At 33.4% G+C, this 8737-nt stretch overlaps 2 long non-coding RNA genes and 3 other non-coding genes across 8 annotated transcripts; 4 read left to right on the top strand and 1 right to left on the bottom strand.

The window, feature by feature from the left end:
• Positions 1-494: 494 nt before the first annotated feature.
• LOC107938521 (uncharacterized) lies at positions 495-8642 on the top strand. 4 transcript variants are annotated; one of them, XR_005925247.1, is made up of 4 exons: positions 3239-3641; positions 3736-7626; positions 7716-7785; positions 8531-8642. It is a non-coding gene; the product is annotated as an uncharacterized lncRNA (long non-coding RNA). The 4 variants fall into 4 exon arrangements; XR_005925246.1 differs by lacking the exon at positions 3239-3641 and adding an exon at positions 495-515 and having other exon boundaries at positions 7716-8642; XR_005925245.1 differs by having other exon boundaries at positions 3234-3641; positions 3733-7626; positions 7716-8642.
• Positions 2031-2909, bottom strand: LOC121227715 (uncharacterized). Its single transcript, XR_005925248.1, has 2 exons — positions 2661-2909; positions 2031-2516 (listed from the first exon to the last, which is right to left on the bottom strand). It is a non-coding gene; the product is annotated as an uncharacterized lncRNA (long non-coding RNA).
• LOC121227718 (small nucleolar RNA U49) lies at positions 6621-6685 on the top strand. The gene has a single exon (XR_005925251.1). It is a non-coding gene; the product is annotated as a small nucleolar RNA U49 (small nucleolar RNA).
• LOC121227717 (small nucleolar RNA snoR2/U65) lies at positions 6850-6995 on the top strand. The gene has a single exon (XR_005925250.1). It is a non-coding gene; the product is annotated as a small nucleolar RNA snoR2/U65 (small nucleolar RNA).
• On the top strand, positions 7016-7108 carry LOC121227716 (small nucleolar RNA snoR77Y). Its single transcript, XR_005925249.1, has one exon. It is a non-coding gene; the product is annotated as a small nucleolar RNA snoR77Y (small nucleolar RNA).
• Positions 8643-8737: the final 95 nt, after the last annotated feature.

Here is an 8737-nt window from a genome sequence, read left to right as displayed (position 1 = left end):
GAGTAGAAATATTATAAATTTAGTAAGTATAAGTTAAATGTGAAGTTAGAAAATTTTGAAATAGTGAATAGTGTACTAGGAATAAATATTAAAATAATTAAAATCAAACGAGGTATCGAGACTCAAGATTTTAAAACGAGCCATAAATATTTTAGAAAATTTATGAGTGTCATTGAGTTGGTATTAAAGTTTTTAGAAATTTTACGTTTGGATAGTTAATTAACTAAAAAGAACTAAATTGAAAACAGTGTAAAATTTGTTAAATTGTGATTAAATAGCTTAAGTGACTAATGAGGAGGGATTTAAAAGGCAATTAGGCCCAAATTTATGGGCTGGACGGTTGGGTAAAAAAATCAGCAGAATGTAAGTAGAAATAAGGGGCAAAATTGGAAACTTAACAAATTAAACATTTAAAACAAAGACAAAAGTGAAAAATCTAGAGATCTCTTCACAATTATCAGCAAAAACGCCATAGGAGGTCTGAAACAAGCTGGTTTTTCATATATTTGAATCATGTAAGTTTAATTCTGATTATTTCTTCTAATTTTTGTGATTTTGATACTTTTACAATTAGGTCCAACTAATTATTTCATTAGTTTTTATTTCATGGCTGATTTTGAAAGTTTCTATGAATACATGCTGGAAGTATATGATGAATGAACTGGAATTAAGTTTAATTTTGTTATATGATATTTTATTAATAATTTTGATAGAAATTGATTTAGGACTTAATTGTAAAAAGTTTGGAATTAAGGTTTGGTGTTGCGGTTTTAGTATGAAGGCTATGTAGTAGTTTAAATAGTTGGAAAGGGTTAATGAGAAAATTAGATCAATTGAGGGGTAATTGAGTAGGACAAATTGTAAAATTTAAGTTTAGGGTAAAAGGAATATTGATATCAACAACAGGCAAGAACAACATGGGATCATAAGGAAATCGTGCAGCTTGCTCTATTAATGAAAAAAAATTTGCACATGTTGTAGATAAGCTGAATCACAATTTAGAGTTTATTATCATAACTATATTTATTAACCTTGTATATAAATGGATAGACACATATATCTTTTGCCTTACTGCACTTAGGCAAGCTCTTTTTTTTTATTTTTTGCCCCTGCACCTCAGGAAATAAAAGAATTTTAGCACCTAGAATGCGCCTTGTGCCCTTGACCATACAAGTTCTACCTATCAGTCATAATATTTTCTGGTACTTTGTTGTTATTAGAGGAAACTTCCTTGCACCTTCTAAGAAATAAGAAGACATGTTTAACAAAATTTCTAGACAAAATTTCATGTTCTTGCGGATATTAGAATAGCATATTAAACAAAAACATATTAAGCTCCAAACTTCTTGATTGTACTTCATTCCAAGCTAGAGACAACTCCTAGCTAGATATCCAACAATATTTGAAAGAAATACTAATCATACAACGCAAGTATGCTTACTTGGATTTTGTCTATACTTCACTACTTTTTTTTTCTGTACATTAAATTTTACTAGTTAAAAAAAAGTTCAAGTTTCATTCAATCAAACATTAGCAAACAGGATAGAGAGGATTACCGATCTTAAAGAATTAAAACAATAAAAAAATAAAAAAAACATAATGAATTACTCAACAAACAATCAAAGTTATGTTGATCTTTCATTGAAAGATTTGCATCTAATGATTTAATTTAAAATTTTTTTTATATACTTGGAGAGTCATATAACATATCTATGTCCAGGTGTATATTACACATGGATCTTGAATACAAGTTCTTAAAAATAAAAAAGGAAATTGGGAGCAACATCAGTAACATGGAGCTAAAAAGTTAAAACATACCCAATAGCACTCGCACTACTATTTTAGGCATTTTGACCTCTTGCATTTGCATCCACTTTTGTGCTTGGCTGATGGTGTGTTCATCTTGTCAAACACTTATGAAATTACACAAATTTAAAGGGAAAAAGTGTAGGATTATAGAATTTATAATTACAGTTACATTAGGGGAATCATTAGGTGGGTTAACAATAAGTGGAGCCAATGCGAGAGGGTTAAGCAATTCAATTTGAAGTCGAATATCAAGAACAATATCCTCATAATCTGGCTTGTTCAAACAGTTATCACATGCACAATAATCCTTACAGTAAATCCCTGCTGCAAAGCACTCACAATAACTGCCAATCACAACAAACAACAAAACTCAACAGATGTTCTAAACATCTTCACTATTTTTGAGCACCCTCTGAACATTCAGGGTATGATGTTCCAAACATCTTCTAAATACATGAAGAAAACTTAAAAGAAAATGAAACACACCGATCTCGAGTATATGCTTAAACCAAGTCCGAGTAACATATTACTCAAGTGAAATGTTCTGTCTCGCATGTGAACTTACAGTTTCAAACATCTGGATCTTCTACAGTTGCTGTGTTTACAGGCTTCAGTCTCATCTGGGAATGTTTCTCTATTCCTGAATTCAATAAATCCCACAGCTAAGAAAGTAATGTGAAACTTGCCTCTCCCCTTTTGCCTCTCCCCTGAAAAATGAACAACAGTACTCAAGTAAATTCTATGTAGCATTCAGAAAAAGAATAATCAGGGTATGTATGAACGGAGGTAACTTGGCTCAACTATACAAATAAATAGATGGTGGCGAAACAAGCACAGTATTTTTTTCTTACCACCCAACATTCTGGAAGAGGAAGCCTTAGAAGATACCCCTCCGTGTTAAACTGAAAAGGAAAGTTTACCGATTAGATTATGCCAATCTTCTTAGGAACAGGACATTGTGATGATGTCAAAAGAAAATTTAAGTTACACCCTATGCAATAATAATAGATTTCTTTTCTTCTAAGAGTAATAACTAACAATAGTTACAAATGCAAGCATAACTCAGATTAATACTGTTGATGGAACAATCAATAAACACAGTGAATACTCCACCTATCCAATAATTAATAATATATATGTGCATGTTCCTTCTGATTTATGTTAAAAATGATATGGTAGTAAATGCATACTGTTGTATGAAGACAAGGACAGACAGGTGGTCTAATACTATCCCACTAGTCTGAGAAAAGAGGAAAAAACCTTACAAGCCTCTATATTCTGCCAACCAGAAACATTATCCCACTAGTCTTATAGGGCACGTTTTCAGCTGACGTGGCTGGAAGCGCGCCTTGTTTTTCAATGAAAACGCATCCCAAGGACATGTTTTTACTTTCTCTCCAAAAACAGCATATATCGGTATATAAAAAGAACAACACAAATCCTTAAATTTAAATCAACCAAAAAATTTATTAGCTCAGAGTTAAGGGAAAGGGGCCTTTCTTCTTTCTTCTGTTTTTTGTATTGTCGAATTTTCTCTATCTCCCTATTTTCAAAACGCTAATTATATATTTTTTATTTTCCTTTTTGATTCATCAATTGAGACTTGCCAATTGCCAATAGTAATCTCCCTCGAAGAATAATCAAGATTCCTCTTTCTATATTCGTCTAATCTTTCTCGATTTTCCCGATTTGTTTGTTTCCCGAGATTTCTCAATTAATTCTTAGTTCTAACTTTGTTTTTCATTTTCTTCGTTCCCAAAGTTTAGTAACTCAAGTTTTTCTGGCTGTGATGAATCAAAATCCTCAGCTATTTATTTTATGAGCATCTTCTGGTATTGAAGAAAGCATTACCACTTTTCTTCTTTGTTTGAAATTTGTTTATTGCTCATACTTTAATTTTGGTTTCTTTATCTTTGATCTAAGCAGGACCAAACAGCTTACTTTCCCAAATCCGAGCTAGCTCCTGAAAAGCTTGAAAAGGTTAAAAAAAGAAAATCAAATAAATCAAAAGCCCTTGGCCTCTGTACAGCCAAACCCTGTTAATAACCTGCTTCCCCTAAATATTTAAACTGTGGAACAACAAAGATAATGCATTAGCTTAATCAAATTGGGTTTCTCCTATATCAACCTAAAATGAAGGTAAAAGTTGTGTGCAGGAAGCTGTATGACTACGTCCGATACGATCTCAAAGAAATAGCTTTCCCTTCTTCATTGGTTGATCCTCCCCACATCAAAAAGCGCCGCAAATTGACTTGGCACGAGCGCTTCTTGGTACTTTTCTTTTCCAATTTCTCTTCTGCAGTAAGAGTTTTGTTTGCTTATTGATTTCTGGATTTTAATGATGAATGCTGTTAGATTCTGGATTTCCCCCCTTCCTTTATATAATTGTATTTTTTTTTATGGTTTATGTGATGGAGAAGCTATATTAGTACTGGATTGTAGTTTAGATATTACTGCCAGTTTAAAGAGCATGGCTCTTTCATTTCTCCATCATAGTAAAAATAGTGAGCTTGGTTTGTAAATTAACCTTTTCTTCTTCTTCTTCTTCTTCTTCTTCTTCTTTTTTTTGCTTCGTTGCTATTTCTGTAAGCAAAACATTTTAGAATTCTGAAGCCTTTTTTTTGGAAGAAAAAAGCCTGGAAAAACAGGCCAAATGAAAACAAAAGCCTATTTTATAAAATAGGCTCAATTTTATCTTTTATATTTTTAGATATATATTTTATAAACAAAAGCCTGGATGTTTAGGAATTGTTTGGCCTAGATGTTTAATAAAAAACTGTTGTTCAAGTAGATCTCTTCTACTGCTGTAAAAGATAAAATACTTAACGTGAATTATATAACAATATACATTTTTCTAATAAGTAAAAAATATTTAAAAAAAAAACCTAAACTTTATTAAACTGAGGGTTTTGTTGGTATAACATAAGAATGTGGCAAGAAGGTCGGAGGCAGTTCACTCAATGGGCCTAGAGTTGTAAGTGGTAGTAGATAGATTGGTCCCCTCTTGTTATAAGGTTTGAGGGGAGTATTTAAGGGGAACACTTATAAGCCATGTGTCCTTGTTTTATTGGTGGGCTTGTTATTCAAAGTGTGTGCCCTATTAGGGTGGCTATGTGATTTGATGTAACGAGGTTAAAGAGTAGTGACAACAGAGTGGTTTAGCTTGGCGTGACATGGCCTTGGGCAGAGAGTGGTGATTGGCGGGGTTATTCTGTTTGGTGGGGTTGTCCCAATTGATGGGGTCTGGTGAAGGTATGTTAACTGAGGATATGTGTAGCAATTGCCCTCGGTTGAAAGGAAGGTTATAAAGTAACCTTACCTGAGAAAAAAAGTATTAGTGAAGTCTCTTTGTTCTGGGCAAGTTCTGTCTAGAAAATTTTCTGCCTATTTTGTTTCGTAAAATTGGAGGAAATTTTTGCGAAGTTTGTGATTTGATTGTTCTTATGAATTCACACAAGGCCTTAAAGGTAAGGTGTAAACATTCAAAGTATGAATGTATGAAGCCTTGGAGGCAAAGTATAAATGAGCAAGGTGTTATTAGAAACGCTATTTACCTTAGAAGGTTAAATGTGCCTGAAGAGGCTTTGTTTTTGAAAATTTTAGTTGTTTGAGAAGTTGAAGTATGCCTCCTTGAAGCCTGTGTCTAAGAAGATGAAGTATGCCTTGAAGGCTAAGTGTCATAGAAGACGAAGCATGCCTTGAAGGCCAAGTATTTGAGAAGATGAAGTTTGCCTTAAAGGCTAAGTGCCGAAGAAGACAAAGTATGCCTTGAAGGCTGTGTCTAAGAATAGCAAGTATGTCTCGTAGGTTAAGTGTTTGAGAAGTAGAAGTATGCATTAAAAGCTAAGTTCCTGGAAATATTTGCTTGAACGTTGCACAATATTTTTCCCTGGAAAACTTGTAATTACTTATATAATTGTACCTTCATTGAGGTATGCCTGAAAAGGTTGAAAGGTACTCGCCAATGGAGTATGCTTATGATATTTATCTCTGCAAAGCTTGAGGAATGTAAGTAATTATTTATAATATGCATAAGTTATACAATGCTTATCCTTTAGCTAGGTATGCATGGAAGTGAGCTTGGCATATGTGGCCAGTACCTTTCAACCTAACTGTGCGGTTAGTGATTCTATTTATATTAAATATACACAAATTTATATTTATCACTGCCCTGCTTCAGACCTAACTGTGCGGTTTACACAAATTTATATTAAATATAATTTTTATATAAATTTTACACCCGATGCAAAAAGGCATTACAGGTACGAACATTTACTTTAACTGTGTATTTGCCTTTTCATGTATTTTTTTAATTTCAGATCTATGCCTCTCTTCTTTTTTTCTTTTTTTCTGTTGGTTTTTGGGTTTTCGTCTTTAGAATGTCTCTACCTTTTCATCTCTGTTTTAATTTTCAGATCTATGCGTCTTTCCTTGTTTTTCAGTCTGCTTTGGTTTGAGTTTTTGGTTCTCAGCGTTATGAAGAACTGTTTTGGTTTGTCCTTTCAAATCTATTGATGTTTGTATCGTTGTTCTTTAGTCAGTTTATCGACTACTATGTGTTTTTTTTGCTTATGATTTGTCTTTTTGCCTTCTCATTTCTGTTTTGGGGTGGTTTGTTTAGATGGGACGGTTTCGTGGTTTTTGGATTGGGTTCGTGTTCTTTTTGTTTTGGTCCTACTGGGCCATTGGTTTTTTGCCACTCGGGATAGTGGTCGTAGTTTTTTGCCACTCTCTGTTTTTGTTTTGTTTTGTTTTGGTTTGGTTTAAATTTGTTTTGAAATGTAGAAGAAAAAGTGTTTTATAGTTTGAAATCCCAGTGATGAAGAATTCCCATAGATAGGAAGTGTCGTATGACACTTTAATCAGCGGCGGCAACACGCTAAGGAACATACGCGTCTTCCCAACCGCCAATTCTCAGCCTTCTGATATTTGTTCTTAGGTGTTTGATGGTTTCAGGCGGATGCTTCCTCGAAGCGTATTCCGCTGTGTGAGTGATTTGAAACGGGTCTCTGAGGGTTTTCTTTTGAATGGATTTTTTTGGGTCCGATGCCACGTCGCCGGTAGCCAAGAGCAGTGACCGGCGATGCTATGATTGGACCGATATAAATTCCATGTTTCGCTTGCTGATAGGAATCTGTGGATCTGAAACATTGTGATCTACGGAGCCGTTTTCGGCGATTACAGTTTATAAATGGATGGATTGTGGAAGCCAATGAGGATTTCATTATTATAGTTAGAATTACAGACTGAATATTTAATTTATTTTTATGTCAACTCGACTGGCTGTCTGAGGCTTCCTACAATCTCTTTTTTTTGCTGGCATTATTGAGCCATTTAAAAAATAATTATTTTTGTCAAATATGAATTTGATTTAAAAAAAAGTAAAAAAAAATTGAAGTGATGAGTCACAATTTCCGTAACAAATTTTCAATCAATAATACAATCTAAAATCGAAATTGAAACCTCAAACCAAAACCCAAAACTCAAATAAAAACCCAAATTGAAACCTCACCCTACACTTAAACTACAGCACTTCATAAACCCATTTATTAGCCGTTTCTCTCTCTCTCTCTCGGTCTCCCTGTTTTGTTTTCTTTTTCTTCCTCATTTCTTCTGGTTTCATAACAAATCCTCAAATATATCTCTTCAACCCAAATCTCCTCCCATTTCTTTATCGATTCTCTCTCTCGGTCTCTTTTGAATTTTTTTCCTCTCATTTTTTTAGCTCTGCGTAACCAAAGGCCAAAACACACACACACGCTACACTGTTTTTTGTGGTTTTTGAAACCCCCTGCTTCATCGAGGACTGATTTTGAGGTATGAATCTTGAACTTTGTCTTTGTCTGTCTTTGCCTTTTCATTTCTATTTTGGTTTCAGATCAATGTTTTTTTTACTTATATTACAGTGGGTTTATTTCTCTGCCGTTTCTTTGTTGCGATTTTTGTAACCCCTGCTTCATCGGAGACTGATTTCAGGTATGAATCTTTGCTTCAACATTATCTTCGGCTTTCTCTGTTTTAATTTAAGAATTATGCTTTTTTACTTGTGTTTTTTTTTTCTTTTGCTATGTGTTTGAAATTTATTGATGTGGTCTGTGAGTTACTTTGTGGTTGTTTTATGGTATATCAGTTGGTTATTATTAGGATTTTCTAAATAGGTGACCTAAATTAAAAAAAGTAGGTGTTTAAAAAAAACAACAGATACATGAACAAATATTATTAGGATTTAATTATTGTTTTTTCAATAAAGCTTACAATCACCGACCCGTTCTTTATAGTAACTCCTTTATATTAAATGATAAAACCAGATCGGGCTACAGTAGGAAAACAGTTTTCGTGAGAGAGATAAACCTAAGTTTTCTCATTTTATGTGATTTTCGAAATCTCCTGTTTCATCGTAGATTGATTTTCAAGTATGAATCTTAACTTTGTCTTTTGCCTTTTCATTTCTGTTTTATGGTTAGACAGGTCTGTTCCTTACATCTGTAAGTGTTCTTGTTTTTCTTAATGTCGGTTCAAAGATGTTTGAAGAATCTCATGTCTTCTAGGATAGCACCTTATCAGAAAAAAAATGGCTTCGGATTTTATGTAATTCATATTTTAAGAAGCTTTTGGAAAATGTTGCCTTCTTTTTGCAGCAAGTGATTTAAGTAACATTGATTTCTATTTAATGGAATTAGCAGTTAGAACTGCATGATAAATAAATCTACTTAATTCATAGGCTGTCTACATTTGTACAAGCAGACAAACTTAAGATAGGGGATCCTGCCAAGGAGAAGGAACTAACAAAATTGAGGTCACTTTTCCTTTTTTAAGCCATTGGTTAATGACTTCGGTTTTCATCGTATCAGTTTGCATGAATTTGATTCTTTGAACAATCTTCTTGTGCTGTTTTGGGGTTAATTCAAAATTTTCCGAATCAGTGAAT

The sequence above is a fragment of the Gossypium hirsutum genome, unplaced genomic scaffold (assembly GCF_007990345.1).
Source record: "Gossypium hirsutum isolate 1008001.06 unplaced genomic scaffold, Gossypium_hirsutum_v2.1 scaffold_1461, whole genome shotgun sequence".
Classification (NCBI taxonomy): Eukaryota; Viridiplantae; Streptophyta; class Magnoliopsida; order Malvales; family Malvaceae; genus Gossypium; species Gossypium hirsutum.
This window is presented reverse-complemented; position numbering and strand designations above follow the sequence as displayed.